Here is a 23,749-nt window from a genome sequence, read left to right on the forward strand (position 1 = left end):
AGGGTGGTGGCCAAGGAACTTCACTTATGTAAACCGTGTAAAGGTGTGCGCACTCGACTGGCTGCGTGTGTTCATGCCACCTATTTGCGTGCATGAGTATGCGTGCGCGAGCGCGCGCGCGTGTGTATGTATGCACATGTATACGCGTGTCCCCCCTATGCGTGTGTGTATATATCGATTGCTGGCCAAGCTACCCCGCGAGGTGCACCCTCCTTACCTACCTATAGTAATTATTGTGCTTCTCGCACATGTGTGTATTTGTCGTGAGATTTCGTGCTGGCTGGTATGCGTGCGAATGCGCGCACACGTACTCTCACACACGTACGCGAGGGCTTCGAAAGATCCTATACGTGTATATCCGAGTTCCTTACATGCTTTGTCCGATAGTCCCTATAGCGAGGCACGGCATTTAACGGGTGTCATCCTGTAAAGTGAACTTCTATGCCCGTCGAAGGGGATGCGGATAAGTTATTGTGCGCGCTGCAACCGCGCTTCCGCTGGCTCCGAGAAAGGTTTTCTATGATCTTCATTCTCCATGAGTGAAGACCTTTCTCTACGGCCTCCTCGCGCTGCTGGAACGTCGATCCTGTTCGATACAACGATTGGCACCTTGTGTCGAACGTTTCGAATTACGGCCGCACGAATTAAGTGAAAAGTTGTGGGGAACTGATCTTTATCGAAGAAATTGATCGTCGATTTTTTAATGATTAGGATGGTGGTAACTATAAGACATTAAAATTGTGTTACTGAAATGTTATGGAATCTATCAGGAAAATTATAAATAGTTGTAAATAATTTTTATAAGACGTTCAAATCTGAATGTTTTGTGTTGAAGATTTACATTCGTTTTATTGAGAATGCTGTTGTTCGAAAGAAATTGCTATTCAGTTTTTCTAGGGTTGTCTTTTATTCTTAGGGTATCACTTAAATAACCGCTAAATGAATATGTAACAACTAAGTCAGATCAAAGTTCCTACATAATTTTAGACAACACAAATTAGCATTATAAAACTACTTTAACCCTTTAAGTCCTAAGCGGCGCGATCGTGCTGCTCCGCTACACTATGTAAAAGTGTCTGTCCATCGGTTCATATAATTGTTTTTATGACAATAGAAAAGCGAAATTCAGTTTTCGAATTGAAACGAAAGCTTTGTGCAAAAACCCTGTGGCATTCAAATGGTTAAACATTCCTAAACAAGAAAAAACCATAACTAGAAGCTAAGGACCACTTTAACTCAAAATCGCCACAAATCAAGCATTAGCATTCCAAAAATAGTCAATTACCAAGCGTGAAAAAGACTTAATGCACCTATGCAAACGTATACAAAGAAATTCAGCAGTCTAACCAAATCAGCTCTACACACGCGTATGTGACACGAAGCCGTCGACGTCAGCAGGTCGCGTTTAAGCAGTCCTCGTCACCTGATAGATCCCGTCCCGCTAATGTGCCCGTTCGAAATAAACGGCAACGTTCCCGCAGTGGTGTGTGTAATTCCTTGGCCAGTCCATCTTGCAGACGTTCGCGCGCGGCACCGTAGTCGAGGCCACGTGCGCACGTGCACATGTGCACACGTATGCCGGCCGACGCGCACACGTTGAAAAGGCGTGCGCGGGCGCGCACGCGGGGGTTGGCCACGTTCACACACAATTTCACCGGGACGGTAGCGCGCACACAACTAAACCGCGCCGAAGTGCAAGAACATCTCGCCGGTCCCTTGCAAGCCACCCTCGAACCGCCTCGTCCATCCTCTCTCCTAGGGCAGTCTTGGAAAGGACCTTAAAGGAAGAGGATAGAAGAGAAGTGGTTAGGAACGACGGACGGTACCCGGCGAGAAACGAACGGACCAACGGACGCAGGAACAGAGCCACGTGGTATATAGCAACCCTATCTTGCGACACACAACCACAAGTCATTCCCCTGCTCACGTACTTTGGCCGCATTCTCAGCCCGATGGTTCACCCTTGACTCACCCCCTTCGCCGGTCTTCACCTATACACCTCTCGCTCCGGCTAACGCCTAACGCTCAGCGCTACCCGCCGCCTCTCTCCCTTTCGGCTCTGTTGTTATCTCTCTTGCTTTCCATCACGGTTCTTCCCGTCGTTCCCTTCTCTTGCTTGTACATGCTGTATCTGTTCCTCTCTCTCTCCCTCTTTGACTCGCTCGTTCTCCGTTCTCGCCGCTTCATCGTGAAACCTCGGAGGCAATCAATCCTCTGTCTTACAACGTACTGACCACCTTCCGAGAAACTTCCAGCGGGTCTCGCGCGCGGCCAGATGGATTTGAGGAAAAAGTCGTGAATGGTTAATCGTCGGTTCTGCGGATAGCGTGTGCTGCATTTTGCTCTGTTTGTCCGGTGTCCCGGATACTGGGAACCGAATGACGAGTGGCGCGCGCCCGCGCGCATAGGGAGCTAACTGTATCGGCTTGGACGGGGGGGTTGTTGGTATTTTTGGCAGCGCGTCCTCGGGGCTCTTCTGTGTTTGTTTTTTCTTGCTTGTTGGTGTAGTGAGAGGATCTGTTTTTTTTCTGGGTTGAAGACAATTGGTTGGGTTTGGTAGAAGGACTTCTTGGAAATGTGTAAGTTGCGCTGTTTTGCGGGCTGGAACGTGTTTAAGTTTGTTTTAGGGAGGACTATGTGAATATTTTAATGGTTAATTGTATATTTAGGTATATATGGTTTCAGTTGATGAAAGATATCTAAATGTTTGGGATGTTTTCGATGATTTGAAAGACATTGGAAGTACTTACTGTTTGAATGGTTTTGCAAGCACTTGAAGATAAAGAATATTTTATATCATTCTGTACTTATTCAGAGTAATTCTGTACTTCTATGGGTACGAGCTCAATAGAGAAAGGAAGGATAATTATCAACATAAATATTTAGGAAATGTGAAAGAAGTAATTCAAATAAATGTTATAATATTATATTTAGGAAACAGAAGCTGACCTCCCACCCTCCGCAGGATATGACAAAATACATTATGTATATACAAATAACAGCTTCGAACACGAAAACCTAAAATAAGAATTCTGTTGCCACCCATGCGTCTCAAGCAAACAGCTCGTAACGTCTCACGCAGTCCTCTATAAATCAAATCTGACATCACCCACATGAGGAACGTAGTCATAAACCCCAAGGCCTTGCGTCGACAATACGGAGGCACCACCCCGCAAGGCGCGGGTTACGAGGATAGAAGAAAGGAGGACTCGGATATCGAAAATCCTTTCCTTAGCTTTCAACGCGGAGCCACTCTTTAATCAAGAGTCCGGGGAAAATCATGGACAGTTAATTCGCTTGGCTTCCCCTCCCTTTTACGGTTATTCTATGCGGTCATTTCCATCTCTTCGGTCTGTAGCCAAAGGCGTTCCGCGGCAGTCAAATCGAGAACCAATCAATACCGATAATTAATTAGAAAAATCAGAAAGAAAAAACTTGCGAAATTCAAGAGTTCCGAGCGAAGCCAGTAGAAAAACTGCCGGAGGCTTTCGTTTGACTCCCGAAGTCCCTTCACCTCCTTCATCGGTTCTCCCCCAGCCAGCCCCCTTAAGCCAGCCTTCTCACTCCCCCCATTTACCACCCCCTTCGTCCCGGCCACGGGAAAGTCCTTCCTCAGCCAGCCTTGCTCGGGAGTTTCTCTCTGTTCTTCCTCCGTTCTCAAGCTCATCTCTTAGGGCGCAGTACTCTCATGTCTTCATGCCCCTTTGCCATTGAATAAATTAACGTTTTTAGTTTGCCGATATTCTGTCCGACGCGGCCAACCCCAGAGAAAGAGGGAGGGGGCGGGTGGAGGTCTATATCTTTCGTCAATTGGAATGAATGAACTTCTTTTTCTTTTAGACGCCGCGTCTACGGACCCGGCTCGCTTCACCTCTACCGGAATGGGCGGCCGGCCGGCCGGCCTATTCAACCGCGAAAATTTCCGGAGGAATTTTAATAACTTGGATTCGTACTGATTAAAACGGAAGTCGCGTCTTCCGTTCGTCTGCCCTGGGCCGCGGCCGGTCCAATATTTCGCCACCGTGTATTTACTCGTTTTTAATTTATGTCTCCCTTTGGGGAGCGGAGAATGAGGGAGGCGGGTTGTCATGAAATCCGACACTTCCCTGCGCTTTTGTCTTAGTGTTATTTTGTCTTGATTGTGAGCCTTCCTGGCGTTGGGATTAAATATTAGATGAAAAAGATTGGAGGTGGGGAATGGGGATGTGAATTTATTTGTTGGGAATTTGGGGATGATACATATGTGTTCTGTTGGTAGCTTTGTACTTGTAAATGATACATGTAAGATTAATGATTGTTAACGTATTAAAGGGTTTTTTTCAAAATGAATTTATGAAAATGAATAAAAGAACTTGTTTCAATCGTAGTGATACTTGAAATGCACTTCGAGATTAGTTTTTATTAGCATGGTTTTCTTTCGACTGATTCTTCTCAAAATGACAAATGCATTTGCATCCGTGATGTTTAAAATACCATGGTTATACCAAATTATTATTATTATGTCTATACGTATGTCTGACAGTATTTATTGAAATTAATAAATTTTTTTCTGGTAATAAAATGATAGTATTATATTAATTAAGTAGCATTAGTTCGTACAATGGAAACACTCTTGATCACTTACAATACATCCATAACCAGTAAACTTCATACCTTTCCTGAATTTGTAATAATAATTTATGAAATGTATGAATTGTAATATATTAAGTAATTTAATTGATTAAATACAATATTTATGAAATCCTTAAAAAGAACATTAACTGGAAAATAATAAGACACATATGCAAGTAAACTATACTTACAAGAAAAGGTAAGACGTATCAGATACTATAGAATTTCACTCCTGATGACGCCGTAATGGGATATTTTGTTTGATCAGATGAAAAGTTAGATGATTTCTTTTCGTTGGCACAATATTCTTGTCATTCAATTTCCTTAACGTATTATATACGAAACTTAATTCTTTTTCTTTAATACTTCCTCTGCAGAACACTTTGCATTCTTGTAAAGATTTAATAATTGTTACGAACAACGAAGATGATATCTTTTGCGTTTATAACAATCGTGTCCTTGTGACTATAGAATATGACTGTTCGAAGATACTTTAAGTAAATAAGCTGAATAAGGTCAGGAACTTGGACTGTGGATTTACTATCCGCTTTCCCTCTCTTTCTCTCCCCCACCGTTCACCCCTCTTCACTCCTGACTATAAACTTCAGCTTTCGTTGGTTCCACGCGTAACGCATCTTACGACATAATTTTACGATCCTCCACGGTCGATTAATCCAACGCGTCTTGGGTACCATTAAGGTGGATCATGTTTTCGATTTATCGATCGAACAGAAATCACATTCACAGAGAATACTGACAGAGAATACGAGGAGAACATATTTGCAAAAGTGTTTCGATTTGTATCTTCATATGGCTGTTTGTACTTGTAAACTTATTATTAATTATAAATACAAGTTTTCCATATTTTATACAATAAACTTTAATAAAGTAATCCTCAAAAAGGTAATTCTCAATTGACAATGGAATTAACAACATCAAATTATAATTAAAATTTTTAACTTTCACAAAGATAAAAATATTGAAGTTCAGTTTAATCATGCAACTGTCCCATTACAAATGTAAACGTTGAACAACTACGCGTCACCAACGATTAACCGTGTTTCATTAAAAATATCCCCTTATCCTTCATCTGGGCATGCGACAAATGAAAGAAAATGCTCCGACCATATCTAATATGACATCCTCTGAATCAAATACACCCGATTCTGTGGTAAGGCGATAGGTTACGTGACCGAACGACCGTGGAGATCATTTAATTCCAGTTCAGGAAGAGTATCAACAGTCGGGGGCAGTTCATTGGGGTGAGGGTGTCATTCGGTCTGCTGGTCTGTCGGTCTGTTGGCCTGGAGAAGGGCGCGTGGCGCACGTCCACTATCAATTTATCACCCACCCTCACAACTTTCCCTCTCGGACCTCGTTCTCGTTTTCCCTCTTTTCTCGGGTCGTCCACCTTCTCCCCTCTCCCTCATCCTTTCTCTACCCCCCGGTGATCTCTTCCTTTTTCAACCCGGAATCTGTTCCGCGAAAGCCGTGGGGGGAATAAGGGGGTTATAGTCTGTGGGACGAAGAGGGCAAAGCCAGGGAAAGAAAGAGCGCCGTAAAATAAGAGAAAAAGATGGGACAGCGAGCGAGAAAAAGGGAGAGAGAGGGAGATAGTGTGAGGGGGATTCAGGAGGAGTCGAAACAACCATGACCAGCGCAATCTAGCGGTGGTCAGTTCGCGTTGTAGGATCATGGGTTGGTTCTATAGATATATCCTCCGTTGGCAACGGTTCATTTGCTTTTCGACTCATTGCACAGAAAAGAGACGAGGGTTGAGGATATGCCACCGGTTTGTCGTGGAAGAAATGCCTATGCTTGGACACGTGTTTTTTTAGAGTGGACAGGGTGTAAAGGAAATATTAAGCTTGGAAGGACTAAAGAAATAGGGGATCTTTGGAATGATCAGTCAGGATACATAGAGAACATATTCTTTTTGTCTTCTATTAAATGATAATATGTCAGTGTTAATTAAGTGATATCGTGCATGCAGAAAGTAGACTTCTGTATAATTTCACCTATTTTACAGAAAGTCTGCAGTCTACTCATAAAAAATGTGAAATCGATTATTTATCATAGACACATCAATAATGAAACACACGATTATAAGAAGGGTGCAACTATTGCAAGATCGATGAATGAAGGGTGTTAGATACATCAAGATTCGATTAATTTCAATCGATTACTTGATGTATAGCATGGGTAGATTGATTGTTCGAACATGCACATCATGGTGACACTAAAAAGTATCCATCGTGCGTTTGGGATGCAGTACCACGTAAGCAAAACAACATATTGATTCACAAATAAGCGAGATTTAGTAAATATGAACATTATATTTCGATAACGACCTAGACAGATAAACCAGGTACCCTGTATATTAGTTTATTCGTACTATTTCTTTTTTAGTGTACAAAATGTTCAATACCTCACGATATATGTGCTTAACAGAACAGTTTGGGGATTAATAGACGTTACTAATATTTGGACTGGCATAATATTGGCATATTGCATAAGACACGAGATGGTATTATCGAAATTACAATAAAGTCAATTATTGAATGAAACAATGTGTTCGCTTGATTATACGTTGGAGATGCTGACAATGCTGGTATTTATAATAGCTTACGCTCATATGAACGCCCTCTAGCAAGACATTAAAGCGAGATAGTAGGGAATAAGTGAATGTCGGCCGTGATAGAATTGGGAAATGCAGTTCTGTATAGAATAAAACGAACAATAAATTAGACAAGTATTGTTTAGATTGAAGGTTTTCCTTAGAACTATGTAATTTGTGTACTAGAATTTGTACCCAGTCAATCATAATTCGATATTCACGATTTTTAGTAATCCATCATCTTGGTACGTTATTTTCAGCTATATTCACTTTAGCTTCTACAAATGAGGCTTGCAACTTGAAATTGTTATTAATAAGAATACCGCAATTTACATAAAAATTTGCTGATCATTAAGTGGTATTTCGAACAATGATCAACTACAAAAATCAAAACGATAATATAGATAACGTATAACGATCTATAGAAACTTATGAAACAAAACTTCACTCAAACCATATACATTTTTATGTTACCTTTAATACTGAATCTAACAGTGAATAAAACAGAATCTCAATAAACAGCTTATTCCTAAAATTCCCCTGCAAATCTATAACAACCGCAAAGCTCTATACAGAATTTATGCCAATACACAAAATTCAACTGCAGGTGTCTTCAATGTTCAAGAAACAACTCTCGACTCCGGGTGTACAGCGCCTTGACCTTAACACTTTCTTTCGGTCAGTCTTGCGCGGGTCAGTTGATCGGAGACACCAACACGTAGACGGTGGCGAGCGTACGTACCCGGCCGCCACATAACCGAATACGAAGAGGAAACTTTCCTGCCACCGGTAACCAGTATACTCGACGAAAGGGAAAGGAAAGAAAAAAGAAGCGCGAGGGTAGGTAAGGTGGGAGGGATGGGGGGAGTACTCCGACGCGGAAAGGAAGGAAAGCAGGACGACGAGGCTGGAGTGGATAAGGAAAAGAGAGGGCGGGCAATAAAATCAAGCGGCGGGGTTCCAACCCTTCCGCCCGGAGTTGAGTCGTAATCTTACTTGCGACTGGAGGGTCGAAACCTACGAGATCTTATTTTCCTGGCCTCTCCTTCTTTCCCTTTCTTTCTCCCCGACGTCGATGTAATTAATTAGCATTACGTTGCGAAATCGCGCGACACACGTGTCGCGTGTTCAACTGGTGCACGAAAATTTCGGCACCGAATGATCAGCATGTTCGACGTCTATGATACTTACTTTTCTTTTGAACGTTGTATAGGCTGATATGAAAAGGGGTTCTGCAAGGGTAGTACATGGAAGAAAAATGTTTTATTGAACGTTGAAAAATTAATATACTGGAAGTTGTAAATAATTTTTGGTTTCAATTTTCGATTGAGGTGATTGACTGTTTTGTTTCGGGAAGTATCGTATGAAAACGATAGATTGGATGTGTTTGTATTCTACACGCGTGTTATGACGCAGGATTATTGTTATTGTAGTATTACAACATTATATTTATAACTGTATATATAGTTATGGTTATAAGTAAAGGAACAATCGCTGTAATTTCTTTGTAAAATATGAAGCTCGCTAATCAACGCGTGGTAGCTCGGAGATGAATTCAGAAAGAAACATTACTAGAAGAGCTCTTCAGTTTTAACCCCTTGAACTATGATTTTTCACATAACTGTGCCGGTAACAGTTACTTTGTCATTAACAATTTAATAGAAACAAAGAATTCCATATTCATCTATATCTTTAAAGTGTATTAATTAATAACAGAAGTGTAATATTTCATTTAAACTATTTAATAAATCTTCTATTTCATTCATTTATGTTTGTTAATTTCAGTTTAAACTCTTCCTGGCGTGTCCGACACGATATTGTACATGAAGGAGTTAACAAATGACAACGTATCATGCGCGAGTAAATGATGCATACGTACATTCAACCACCATACATTGTTATCATACGTTCAACTATCCCAGAAACCTAAAATCTTACACAAAATATTTGAAACCAACTGTCGGCCAGCTTTCCGCCGCAAACGCTCCCCCTACGGGACAAAGTTCTATCGCACCGTTTCCCTTGGTTCCGCATGTGAATCGGTTCTCGACCAAGCATTAAACCTACCGCCGCATCGCGACTGAACTTTAATTTATGTAATTCAATAAGTCGGCGGATGGCGGGGGGAGGGAAGTAAGAGGAGAAGCGTCCTCGACTCGTATCTCCGATAACTCTCGCATTCAACGCGAAGTTTTAAGAACATCCGGGGATCGTCACTTATTTATAAGTAATTCAGATTTTTTCCGGCGGTCCGCCCTTTCCCGCGATTTAATGATTAAGACGGGCAAAAAAATGGCGAATGGCGAGGGAGAGGAGCAAAGAGAAAGGAATAAGTAGAGAAACGGGTGGCAGCGTTGGCGGCGGCGGCGGCGGTGGTGGTTACAGCGTTGATGGGGTGGGGTAAGGCATGCGGGGAGGGGTGAAAAGAGAAAGAGGGCGGGGAGGAGTGGCTCTTGTCGTCGTTCCTGCATTTTTAATACCGCTTTCTCCCCTTTAAAATTTAAAAATGCTTCCGCGGTGCGTAATTGCAGGACCCGCTGGAAGTAAAATGCACGTGAATGCAGGGAAATCCGTCTCGTTGGTCGATTCCCGCTAACGGAACGGAGTTTCGCGGAAAGAGCGCGGCGTGGCGGAGCGGCGGAGAGCAGGGGTGGCGCGCGAGCGGCAGGAGGGGAGGAGCGAGGGTGGTAAAGGGGAATACAGAGGAAGCGTGCCGGGGCTGGTTGCTCCAAGAAAATTAAGTACTGCCTGGTAATTTGAGGTATTGATTTTTATAGCCTCTCTCGGTAGGCATACATTAAAACTCCCTCTTTGTCTCTCTCCCCCGTTCGGCTTCCACCCCTTCTTCTTAGTCACCGTTCCCTGCAGGGGCGACACGAACACGGCGGTGCCTGGCGTTCAAACATAAATCTATCTTCTACCCCCCCCCCTACCGGCGGCCCGTACCTCTTACTTTCGAACGAAAACGTTCGTATATACGTGTCTTCCGAATGAACTTCGCTCTCTTCGCAAGCCGATTGTTTTTGCACGCACCGGTGCCGTGGAAACGTTTTTACGTAATAGGATTGGTATCGTCCTCGCGGACAATTGACGCGAACTCTGTGATTTGTTTCTCTCGCGTGATAGTTTAGATTTCTGTCGTTGGACGGGAAGTTTCTTGCGTGTTCTGTTCGTCTTTTTTTTTAAGGAAGTCTAACGACGAGTTTTACACTTTATCGAATTGGTTTTCGTTGGATTGTGCGCTGATCTTTTTGTTCGACGGTTCTCTGATGAATTATTGGGTTTATTTGTAACGCTCGTTTGCGTTTAGTAGGAGGAATAGTTTGGCGAAGGGAAAGCAATGATTTTTTGGGCGACGTTATAGCTTCGACTTGATGGGAAACTTGTTAGAGGGAAATGAGTTACGAATGAATAATACATTTATATTGCGGTGATACGTGGAAATCATGTATTCAGGCGACAGCCTGCTGTTTTAATAATGATTATTGCATTGATTGCATTTGACGAATTAGTTGTTTTGAACTTCGTATGCCATGTGCCCATAGTTACAAGCCAACGTCTTTCTACGTAAGTAATAAATGCACGAGATAATTGGAAAAGGAAATGTTTTTATCGTTTTAAATAAACAACCTAATGAAGCATACAATTTTTTGTCATTCATAAACATTGCTTGATAATCGGCTTCGTATTTAATAGTATTTCTGGTTCATAAGGTCAGATAATTTATTGAATTATATTTTCATTCGATTACTATCACAACTTGATTTATCCATGTAGTTTGTTTTATAAGAACTATATTTATTTCTATCATTTATCTATTAGTATTTGCAATAGTAATTACTCTTTTTTATTACTTTTGAGTAATCGATGACGATAAAAATGCACTTGATAAAGCTGAAATATAAGAATAGATGAACAGATGTTTTTTTCCATTTAAAAGTGGTTAATTTCATTAACGTAAAAAATGTATAGGTACACTTTATTATACTAATTATTAAAAGCAGCAAAATATTCCCTCAAAAAACTGTACAATCTAAATTCTAAGGATAAAACTATACCTGTGAAGTTAAGTATTGCTATTACAGAATCGCAATAAGGATGTGTCTTATTCCAAAACAATGTATTTTCTCAGTACTAATTTGTTCAGAAAAAGTCCCGTTCCAGATGTCTATATACACCTGAAACGCTCGTAACATACACCTGTCATATCCCATTTTAATCATTTTTACAAAAATATCTAAGTTTTACCATGCTTATTATTTAGATCAGCTTTATAATTAATTATATTTAAAATTAATAGTAAATAAATATATGTGTAAACTTCGTTTATTTTTCTACTAAAGTACTTAAGAACTTTGTTTCTCATACAATACGATGCTATACTAAATGAGTACACGAAGGGTGTTAACTGCCGTATTCTTTGAAATTAGTTTGCCTAGGACGTACAATCTCGGTGTATAAAGAAAGTCTAGAATTGTTAGTAAATCAAAGAGTAGTCAAGAAAAGAACTTGTTTCAACGATTGTGAAAATTTACAAAGTTATGATAACGACGAGCTGAGTTTCCCAAGAAGAAGGACCTACTCTACGTAGCCTCAATTGCGTATGCCACGTTTCGTAACTGTACGTTCAAAGCAACTTTTTAAATTAAACTTTTTTTTATTATACATTATGATTACTATATTGTGCCAAAAATGTTTAGTTTATTTTGGGAGAGTTTTTTAGCTTAGAAAGTCAATGATTTCTTTCTTCACATTTTTTCAATCGCCATGGTATTAAAATGCAGCCTGAAATCATTTTACACAATTCACTAAATTGTAAAAGTTGCAAGGATTTAAAGTTAACATAAATCGACCCATTTTATCCTTGTACCTATCGATTACCATTCCTTATCACTTGTAGTCTAAAATTGATCTAAGTGAGCAACTAGGTTTTATTTTAGTAGATGTCCTCCAATTTTTCGAAAATTCGAAAGCTTTTAATTACATTAGCTACTCCAGCTTTAAATTAAATGAATTTAGAAAGGATTGACATTTAATAAATTAGTAGAACAATATATTGGTAAATTTACACAAAATTCACACATTTATCGTGCAGAAAAAAGCAATTCAAACTGCAAGTTAATATTGTATTATATTTGACCCTATTAACATTTAATCAAGATGAATAAATATGACATACCAAAAATATTTTTGCAACATTAAATATACAAACAAATAAAAAAGCGCTACTTTCCTCAAAAGTTGAAATCTACATCAAAATACATAAACCAATTAAATAGTAATGTAATCATGATTAATTGTCAGTATAGTTACAAATTATATATAGCTTCTAAACAGAAAGATTATACGTTAAGTAACGTACAGATCATGATTAACGATCTGTCTATTTTAATAAAAGTATTGCGCGTTACATTCATCTACCACAAAATGTGGCCACTGGTACACGCAATGTAGACGCGACCTTTAAAAATAAATGAATAAAATAAAGAGAGACTTTTATATCCTAATGGACGCAATGTTGACTTCGAAGGATGGGATTTCAACGCGCGAAGGAGACCGGAAGTGAAAGCGGGCGTTAAAATATATTTGAAAAGGCGGGGAAAAGGTCGTGGAAATCTGACAGTGGAGAATGCGCATGGCACGTCCGTTCTTTCTTCGTCCCTACGACGAGATAAAGAAGCAAAAGAGAAGAAGAGAAGGCTCTCCCGTACTCGGTTCATATGTGAGCGTCGATTTCGCGGTCCGCTGCGCCGCGTGAGTGGTTTGCCTGCCGTTTAAAAGAGCCGAGACATGGGCACAGCGATGGCTCCACGACATCGCGCAAGCTCGACCGAACAATATGATCAAGTGTAAACTATCTTAACGATTGAAAAACGGTTTTCGTATTTATTTTTGCTTCGTAGGTGGTTAAAATGTGTTAGGAAATATTAAAGGAAAATCGTTAGATTTATTTTTCTAGAAATACTACTTAATGAAGACTACCGATAAATTGATAAAAAATATGTACATTTAATTGGCTCTATTTGATTTATGTTTGAATATCATTTGAATGAAAGTGCATTTACTTAAGTGTTAAAAATATGCTAGACATAATTTAAGGATCCTGTGAATTACATTTTATTCGAAGAAAATTAAATGTATTTTATTCTATGTTTTGTAGAAAAGGATTCAGACTGTTAATTCATTAGAAATTTTTCTTTTACTTATTACTCGCATATGACATTTGCATTAAGTTACAGGTACATAAATATTACATTGTAAATAAATTGGTGCGCTAAAATGTAACAGAAAATTATCGACGGAAACAGACAATGCACAGTTTAATAAAGTTCAACGTAAGGAAGTAAAACTCGTTTTCAATTTTCCGTAAAAAATTGCAAGAATTCTTAATTAACCCAGTTATATGACCAGTAAATGGAAATCAAATCATGTAACTCGCTTAAATATCCCCCAGAAATCGATCTAAACGACAAATTCCATTCTTATGGTGTTAAAATTCCGCGATCGTCAATGCGGAGCGACAATAAATAAAATCATTGTGCAAGGTATCGAATGCAGCAGCAAAATAGATACAGGGGGTAGGCACCGCGCCGAACCAAGGTGAATAAAAGATTTCTTAAAATGATTTGCCTCGACAACGTACGTATTACCTAAGCTTCTGGGAGCAACGACGCGAAGGCTAGAGCGTCACACCTGTTGCTTCAGTTCTTAGCACCAAATCGAAGTCCTCGGCTCCGACGAGATACCATAAAATGGAATTTCATAAAGTGTATTTGGAGGCCCCGGGTATATATCTACCGCCAGTAGTAGATATGTACCCGTGTTACATCTATTTTCAGTGTATTTCACCCCTATATACGTGCACCCTCACATAATCGCGGCAGTGCTGGCGTCTACATATAGCCAAGTATCTAACTCACGGACTAGCTTTCCCAAGCGCAACAAGCTTTGCAAACTTTAGTTTTAACGTTACTACGCTTTAACTCGTGCTCCTCGAGAAAAAAAACATTATTTAGGTATTATTTTTATCGTTGTCGATCAAATAACTGAGGTGGTAGAATAAAAAAAGCTGCTGAATACGAATTTAGAGTTACAATCAACTTTTATTTCTGTCTACCGAGATTCTATGTACAGTTCTATCTCTTTTCTTGCGATATTTGTGAGTAAATAATAATAATAATTTCATTTTCATGCGCGAATCGATGGAGAAATATGGAATTTCTGATAATATAGAAAATTAAATAAATACTGTGACGCGCAGCACGTGACAGGGCAATGTTCAATTTAATGAGATCTAAATTATGTAGTTATTAACCTAATTAACTAAGAGGAAAATAATAGGAAAAAAGATACTGGTAAACTATATAATTTGTATATTTATTTAGTTGACATAATGAATCAATGGATAATACTTTATCAGACAGTGCCTTGACCCTTTTGTCCCTGGATTATTATCACTTGGTTGGGTCACGGGATCGCGATATGTCGTTTGATCGCGCGAAATGGGCACTCGCTCGAATCCATCATTACTGGAGCGGCGTGCGGCGTACCTATTCCCCCGGGACGGGGTAAAAAATGTTGATGCCAGGCCAGCGTGGGGTCTGAGCTCATGCACGCTTCAGAGACCCGGACACTTCGGGTTTCACCCGGAGAGTTGCACGGATAAACAATCACTGCTGCTTTCGGGGATTTATTAATTAGGATCATTAAAATCGCTTGACGTAAGGGCTTTCAGTTACTCGACAAGGTGTGTAATCAAGGGATTACACGTTAATTGAACGTGTGGGTTACTTTGTAACCGGAGAACATTCGCTGGTAACCCTGACGATGATTTATGCTGGTTTAACGATGGTTAATGTTGTTTTTACGACGTGATAATAGCCGGTGAAATTGTCATCGTATGACAAAGGAACTGGACGCATTTAATCAAGCGCAATTTAAACGCAATGAAACGAGGGAATGAGTCGATGTTCTAGAAAATTCAATAACGAGTTGTTTACAGATCAAAGTAATTCATTTCATTTTCTTAATGTCTTCACATTTCAATGTTAAGGCACTTAGTTTGTTCTTCATGAATGTAATTTCAATCTTTTTCACTTTTTTTAAATGCTCGCGGATTGTACATAACTTGTGTACATACAGCAAACTTTATTAACGAATTCCAAATTTTTACTGTTAACTTTTATGTATGTTTATAAAACGCGTGCATAAATATTTTCATCATTACAAACGCACATTATTAATTTCTATAACATTGAAATCACCATTAAACAAGCCTCTCAGTTTCCAAAACAAGAAAAGTCATTCTCAAAATCAGTTCAAAAACTACCTAAAAATAGCTACCAAAATTCAGCACATCAATAATTAGAAACAAACACAACCGTCAATACCTCGCACCGCAACTATACGTGAAACAACTACAGCAATTGCACAAATGACCTAAAAAATACATTAATTCCTTCTCGCAATCGCCGAGATCAGCGCCGAGATTAATCCCTATTGCTGCAGCAGCCACGAATTCACTGATCTTTGTATCTTTATCAAAAATAAAAAATAAAAGAAATCCACCAGCCTCGAATCTCCGTGGCGTTGCCCACAATACCCGGGTGTACACAAAGGTTACCGTGTACGGAGATCAATCACCAACAACTTTCCCGTCCCATGGGGGTTTTCCCGGTGAGAAAAAGGTCCGTCTATCATGCCGGTTCGTTGCACGCGCGCGCGTGCGCTCGCGGTCGCTGCCTAAGAATCAACAAGACACGAGAATCGTGTATGTATATCTATCCAGGAGGCAAGGTGGCTCCGAGCAGGTTTTCGAGCCTGATATCATTTGTATCTCCCGCGGCCACGACCTGAAGGCCTCTCACACCCGGGTCCCGCCTTCTCCTTCGTGCCTCTCTCGCTTATCCCGCCAGATCGTCTACCTAATATTTATTTCGCATAGGCTCGCCTCTGATTTTATTTGGATATCATGTGCGCGTTTAACGGTCGGCGTATCTCATCGGGCTGTTACGCACGTTTACGCGTCCAGGCATCGCGCGCCGCGGCAGCCATGGCGAAACGGGCCTCCTTTTATCTGCGATAGCGAGGCGGGCCTGTAAGGGGTAACTTAACACCCGAGGATCGGTGCGTGGCGCGCTTCTTAAATATTCACGCTTCAGCCCGGTCGGACACTCGATCTCGGAGTATTGTCGAAATCTACTACTGACTCTTTTTCGATTCAACCCGTTAACATTTCGAAGACCAGCATTTTTTTCCCGAAGACAGTGGTCCGTTCTTTTCCGAACGTTCGTGTTTGTATGGTACTATTATTTATTTGGTGGAATTTGGGTAAATTTAGTGGCTCGTTCTTGTCCGAACGTCTGTGTTCTTGTGATAGTATTGTGTATTTGATGGAATTTCGTTGATCTTTAGAGGAACGGTATTTTTCTTGCGATGATAGTGGTTCGTTCTTTTCCGAATGTTTGTGTTTGTACGGTACTATTGTTTATTTGGTGAAACTTTTCGAGTGTTTATGTTTATGCGACAACATTGTTTATCTGGTGAAATTGGGTTTAACTTTAGAGGGCCAGTATTTCTTTCGTGAAGATAGTGGTTCGGTCTTTTCCGAGCGTTTATGTTATACGGTAATACTGTTTATTGAGTGAAATTTTGGTTAACCTTTAAAAGATTGGCATTTTATCATACGATTAGGTGTTTTCTTTTGTAGAAACTTTTTCTGGTTTTCTTAGTTAAACAGCTGATTTCTTGACTAAGAATATTTAAACAGACGCATATGATGTGGAATGATGGCGATCTGAAGCGATTTATTCTGATGATTGTAGTTAAGTTTTAATTTACATTTTTTATGTATATTCTGACGTAATTTCGGTTTAAGTTGATTTAATTTTCTATAGGTGAATCAATAAGAAACTAAAATGTGATCAAATTCATTGTTACCTGAGGTGCAATTTTTAACAGACCTGTGCATATTAACAATGACTACATATAGTGAAATAATTATATTTGAAATGTTATTTAATTTATCTATACAGGTAGGCATATTTACACAGACAGTATATCAACTATTTCGAATTTGTAAATAACGAAAATTAAATTCATCAAGTTCAATACAAAACAATTGCCTGTATGAATCACTGTAAGAATAGAATTTAATGTGTTCGTCATCGTCGTGTTTTTCTCGGCTGAAAGAAGTTGGGGGAGGACGAGCACAAAAGGAACGTGTGGAATACGATAAATGCAAAGTGCATATGGTGCTGCTGGCATTTTGAAGAGATCAACGCTGGGATGTTGCGTGGGCCCATCACATGTGTAAATAATGAGTAGAAACCGTAGTACCATTTATCACGGTGAACAGCAGCAGCGTCTAAACGGTTTTATCTACGATGAAAACGTGCTCCTGGCACGTGTAACGTAACACCTTGAACTCATATATGTTCGTATGAATGATCCGCGCCAAGATTACATTGAGCCATTATATTATATACAATGAACTGCACAATTACCAGTTTCGTGTTACTCGTTGCATCGAAAGAACCTTTCGTGAGTTTAAAGAAATGCAATGAAAACTGGTAATAAATTATCACGACTGGGCCTCTTTCAACATTATATCTATATCTGATCGTGTTTCTATTATCTGAACTGTAAAATTTATGTTCAACTTTAAAACATTTTCATGTACAATGTTCAGAATTTCACGAGTTACACAACATTTTTTCAAAAGTAACATTGTTTAGCTCTGATTCCATTAGAGTCTCTTAGCTGTAACCTGGAAAGTTTCCTTGGCATCGCCACCAGTGTCACATATTTTTACACCATTATTCAAAGTTCAAAAACACGTCATTCTATTCGAAACTTCAGTAACTCTCTTTAGTTTCATATTTTCAATATGTCCTTCAAAACATCTCTCAGATTTAACCCCTTTCCGTGCAATATCTTGTCCAATCCGTGGCGAAGATTTCTAACATGGTTTAATAAATACAAATATCACACAGTTCTTTTGAATCCAAATGAAACATTATCTCCCTTCCTAGCAATTAGTATAGTTTAGAGTAAATCTAGATGGAACTTTTTATTCTACTGCATTATTAACGATAAATAGTTCCAACAAGTGTAACTGCAAAACTGAATCGTAGGGCGACAGGTTAATAGAATACTGCAACAGACAACACCGTCGAAACAAATGTTGCTAGCGCCCATGCAAAAGTCATCAAACGAGAAACTGCCAAAACTCTTTTTCTATCCATCGTGTCCAGCAATCAAAGGATGCTAAGATCTTCCAATAAACCGCAGAAGACCAGACGCATCAATCATGGGTCTTGAAAAGTCAAGTGAAGCTAATAGCGGGTATGCTTGGCCCGAAGGAGCGCCAGGCATCCCGGGAACCCTTTCATACGCCGTAAAGGTTATCACGGGTCCGCGGCGATGTAACTTAACACCTTAAACTGTTCGTATATGGACGTATATGGGGTTTCGCGTCTACGTAACGCGCGCGGATTGCGGTGACCCGTGCTCGGCGTTCAGGGTTGCTCGGCCCCGTCTGGCAGGATGAGTCCGTGGTGGACCGTTGAAACGAAAGAGAGAAACGGGGCCCCGGAGAAAGATGAGGCCGTGTTTGCGGTCGTGATGGCCCGTGACATACACGCTCACGTTATGCATACATCTCTCCCCCAGGTCTGCCACACGGACTTTCCACGCGCGGCGCGCGGCGTTCGGTTACCCCGACGATTACACTACTGGCCGATCATCATCCTCCGGCTGGCAAACAAATTTACCTCGCGCGGGTGACGATAAAAATTATTATCGGGCCCAATCATCGCCTTTCCCCGTCTTCAGCGGATCAACGAGACGACCAGAATTATTGCGACTACGCTGCGGACCACGGTGATTCATGAGCCGAGGGTCGCGATAACAGCGTTTAATGAGAAGGGAATGCGGTGATATATCGTCGTCGAGTCGCTGGATTCTGCCGTTAGGACGCTTTTGCGAAAGGTTTAGTTTGCTTTTGGACTTGGATTTGTGTTTTAATTTTTTGTGCTGTTAGTGAATTGCATCGCGACAACATTGTTTTTGCTGTGACCCTCGTTGGTATGATTTTACCGTTTGTTTTTTAATAATATTGTTGGTAGAATCATTTACGGAGGCTAGTTATTTGGAGGATGATAAAATAAGGAGATTTTCGAGAATTAATGAGATTATTAAATATATAAATTTTTATCTTTGTAGGTTGGTTGATGTGTTGATTGGTTTTACGATGTTATAATTCCATGTGAGCAGAACAAAAATAATCGTGTTCCAGTTTACTAAAAGTTCTCAAATGAATGAGAAAAGTGTTTCATTAAACTATAGTTGTATTAGGAAATATTTAGTACAAGTTCTAGAGCGAAAACTGGTCAACACTTCAAACCAGGAAGGGTTAAAACGATGTACCGACGGAACTATTTCCAATTTCTTTCTAAAAATTCACTGCTCCCTTCTCAAAGGTCCACACTATCAAGTAATTGAAGAAAGAAATAGATCGTTTAACTGAAACGATGTTTAAAACCCGAAGAAAGTAGAAAGCACGACTCCAAACGAAATGATCAGTAGCGACCGATTAATTTTTCATTTCCCCGCGAGCATGCGACACTATCGTCCCGCAACACTCGCCATGGATCCCGTGAACGGCCGGTAATAAGCTAGAGCCTCGAAATTGTGTATCGACCATGACAATGCTTCCCCTTGTAGCTCTTGATCGAATTGCATTCTTGGCATTACAGTCGATTCGAAACCACGTGTCACGTATTACCTCCGATGCGTTTTCTCACGCGGTCGGGGGAACGGAGCGAGGCGAAAGATTGGGAAGGTTGTAGATAATAGGCCGGGAAGGCGAGGTAGCAACGTGGGGGGGAGGGATAACAGAAAGTCTTCGTCTGTAACATCATAAATTGAGCGAGGATTTGCTGCGACCACGAACTTCCACCGCAAGTGAATGCATATCTCGCTGCGCATCTGCGAGATATCGATGGTAATACACGCATCCTCTGATTTAAATTACCCGGGGCCCGGCTGAGAGGATTCTTGCAATTTGCAAGTCGCCCTTTACAAACTATCGCGCTCTATGTCTATGTAAATAAGAGCAGCAGCAAAGGTTCGATTTGCGGAATCTTCGCTGACGGTCACCGCGGCGTTACGTGGGAAATCTTTGACAAAGGGGTGCTTATAAAAATGTTTGGAGATATTGCTGTAAGTAGCGAAACAGCAATATGCATCTTATTGCACGGTAAATCATAGACTATTGCGGTGCCATTGCTCGTTGTGGTAGAAAGGAGAAAATGTAATATTCCATCGTCTACATGCAGAATATTGTATGAATGAAAATGAAGCGTAATTCATTGAATAGGGTAAATAATATAAAATGATGTATGTATTTGTTTAGGTGTGCAATAGTTTGTCTTACAGGTGCAAATCCGTGCACAGGTATTAATAGAATATATTCGTAACATGAGAATTAAAATATTTTCTAAAGTCCTAGATCTTGAATGTAAAAGAGTTAATTTTAAATACTATTTTGAAGAGAACGTTAAATTTTCTCGAGGTTAGTAAAAGATTATATTATTTCATTAAAATATATAATTTGATAAAGTAGATGTATTCTCTAAGCGTCTAGAAACCTTAAAGATAATTACATTTACTAAGCCTTGCACTCTAGTTCAGACTCATTACAAACGAGTCCTTCAAAATAACGAAGATCATATAACTGATTGAATGTTAGTAAATAAGAAAGTCTATTTAATATAAATAAACACAAAAATTCGAAATCCGAGTTTCGTTTTCAGATCCCTTTTACCAGACGTATGCATTTAGCAATCTGGTACATGGAATGCGTGATACATGGACGTCGTCTGAAATAATAGGTATATAGAACGACGACTCGGTTGCATGTATCAATTACGTGCCTGATTTTTGCGCGATCCGCGCGCTTCTACATACACAGAAGAAAATGAAGGAGTGCAACGGGCACCCGGTGAAAATATACGGTAGTAGATAGAAGAATGAAGGTGGCTGCGGCACGTACGTACGCTACCTTGAAGCGTGTAAGATCCTTGAGATGGAACGTAGTCCGATCTGTCGGGGGCGTGATTCTATTTCAATATCAGCTCCGCTGTAGTTCTACGAAGACACCAATCTCTGGAACATAGGATTCATCGAGCATGAACCACATCCCGGTATCGTGTTGTCGCAAATAGAATGAATTATTTATTCCTCGGTGAAATCAGTGGTACGACGATAAAAGAAGATTTTACATGACTGCATTTTTATGCAGACAACACAAGTCACTGAAAATTTAATACCTTGTGAGACGTTCGTTTATAAATTCTTTTCATTATGCAGCTGAGGTTGAAATAATTTCGACGTGAACGTTTTACCGTACTCTTAGTTAAGGTGAAATAATTAAAAGCTGGAAGTTGTATTTGTAAATAGGAAATTTAGTATAATTGGAAGCATTTAAATTGTTAGTCACTTGTGTTTCTCTTGTGTAATTAATTTATTCATTTAACTTTCCGCTGTTATTTTCCACTATGAGTCGTATGAATTTATAACAATCTACAAATTTATGCAGAAGGTAATTATACTTAATAAGTAATGAACTACTTAACAAGAAAGAATATGAAACAGTCGTGAAATCTTTTAAGAACATATACCTACTGTATAAGTAACGAACCGGTGGACTAAATAACAAAACTTGCTCTTAGGAAGATACTTCTTACGTGATACAACATTCCGTGTTACAATCTCGACACCTGCGACTCGAATCTACTTGAGCATAGAAACCAGGCAAACTTCATCAACTAGGGAAATTAAAATAAACTCTGATGTATTAATATGTATCCAAAAAATAGTAAAAAAGAAATTCTCAAATTCTTGAATATATACGATGCTCCAGATGAAAGGAGAAAACTGTTGCTTCACGTATCAAAAAATAAACATTTTCAAAGTTTTAAACAATGTCTAGTTTAATTTTGTAAAAGAAAATTAATCATTTCTTTCTCACGAAACAATTATTGAGGTGCCTGTTAATTGGTTTCTGCCACACAAACAATTAACAAGCATTAGCCAAATGTTTCCTAGAAGTGGGCATTCGTTCACGCAGACAGCAGCTGCAGAATTTTGACAAACGATAGGCAATCGTGATTGCGCTAAGGCCATTTAGCAGGTGGCTCCGCTTGGCGAAGCAAGGGTTGGGTTTCGTTCACATACAGATTACACCTGGAACGCTCGTCTTCCTCTATTGTTTTTTTTTCGCCTGCACTTTCTTACCCACCCACCAGCTATCAGCGTGCACTTTCGTATTCTTCCTGTGTCACATGCATACGGTACAATAGGTGCACCTTTCAAAAGGTAACACCGTTAATTGGGGACGCGGTAAACATTTGTAGTAGCGAAACAGGCAGACAGAAGGCGCAGTGCCTTAATTGTCGCCTTCCTCTTCAGGAGTGTATGGCATGCCAAGCATGAAGCAATGCTTGCTCGTATGAAAACTCGTCTGCGAAAGATACGAAGTGTGCACGCTCACCGTCACGCCAGCGAAATGTGCAATTAGGATTTTTCACGGTGCGTTTGCGGGGTAACCAGAGATCTGGACAGGACAATTTTCTCCGAACTCGTATCTCTTTTTCGTAGATTTAATTAATGTTTAACTAAAATTAAATGTACACATGCGTTTCTGGTACCTCTGAAGGGGATAACTCTTTGAAGACTCAAGTGTTTTCGGGTTTTTACTCTGGAATTAGTAACAAAGTTATTTAATTCGAATGTAGTTTGACGTCACAGTTTACTAATTTGCTTGAGACCATTTGACAAGTGCTGAAATTGCGTGTGACTGTTTACGATATTATGAATAATTTTAATAGAAACTGCTGACAGACGTAGCTATTGGAAAGAAGTTGAATGTGGGGTATGATTTGAGATGGGACAGTAAAGGTTAAATATTTTATTTTATAAGTATGAACTATAGGAAAGAGTGGTGGATGAAAAGTTTGGAGGATCTGGTAGAATCCTCTTTTTCCTTATCAGATTTAAGGTACTTTCTTTATCAGATCTGCTGTCAAAAACTTGTCAATTGGACATCACTATTCTTTGTATAATATTTCGTATATGAGTTTAATTAGTTAAATATGCTCGTAATATAAGTAAATGTTGATTTAATTATTTATTCGTGGAACTTAGATTTTTTTGCTTATTCTCGTTACACACTGTATGTTACTGCTAAACAATTTTTTTCCTTAAAACAAAGATTTGTACATATTACTTTGTACTTGATTTTCTGTGTATTTCTAAGACGATTGTGTAAAAATATCTTAGTAGCCTCAAAATCAGCAATCGATTTCTAACATTTGCCAATGCCAATACATTATTCTCTAGAGGGTATGACCGTGACATAGAACTTGCGTGTCGATAGAAGGCATGGTCGTTTTCCTTTCAGGAGGCAAAAGGCGCGGCTTCCATTAGGTACTTTAAACACTGCTCGAAGACTATAAT

This window comes from Nomia melanderi, chromosome 6 (assembly GCF_051020985.1).
Source record: "Nomia melanderi isolate GNS246 chromosome 6, iyNomMela1, whole genome shotgun sequence".
NCBI classification, from domain to species: Eukaryota; Metazoa; Arthropoda; class Insecta; order Hymenoptera; family Halictidae; genus Nomia; species Nomia melanderi.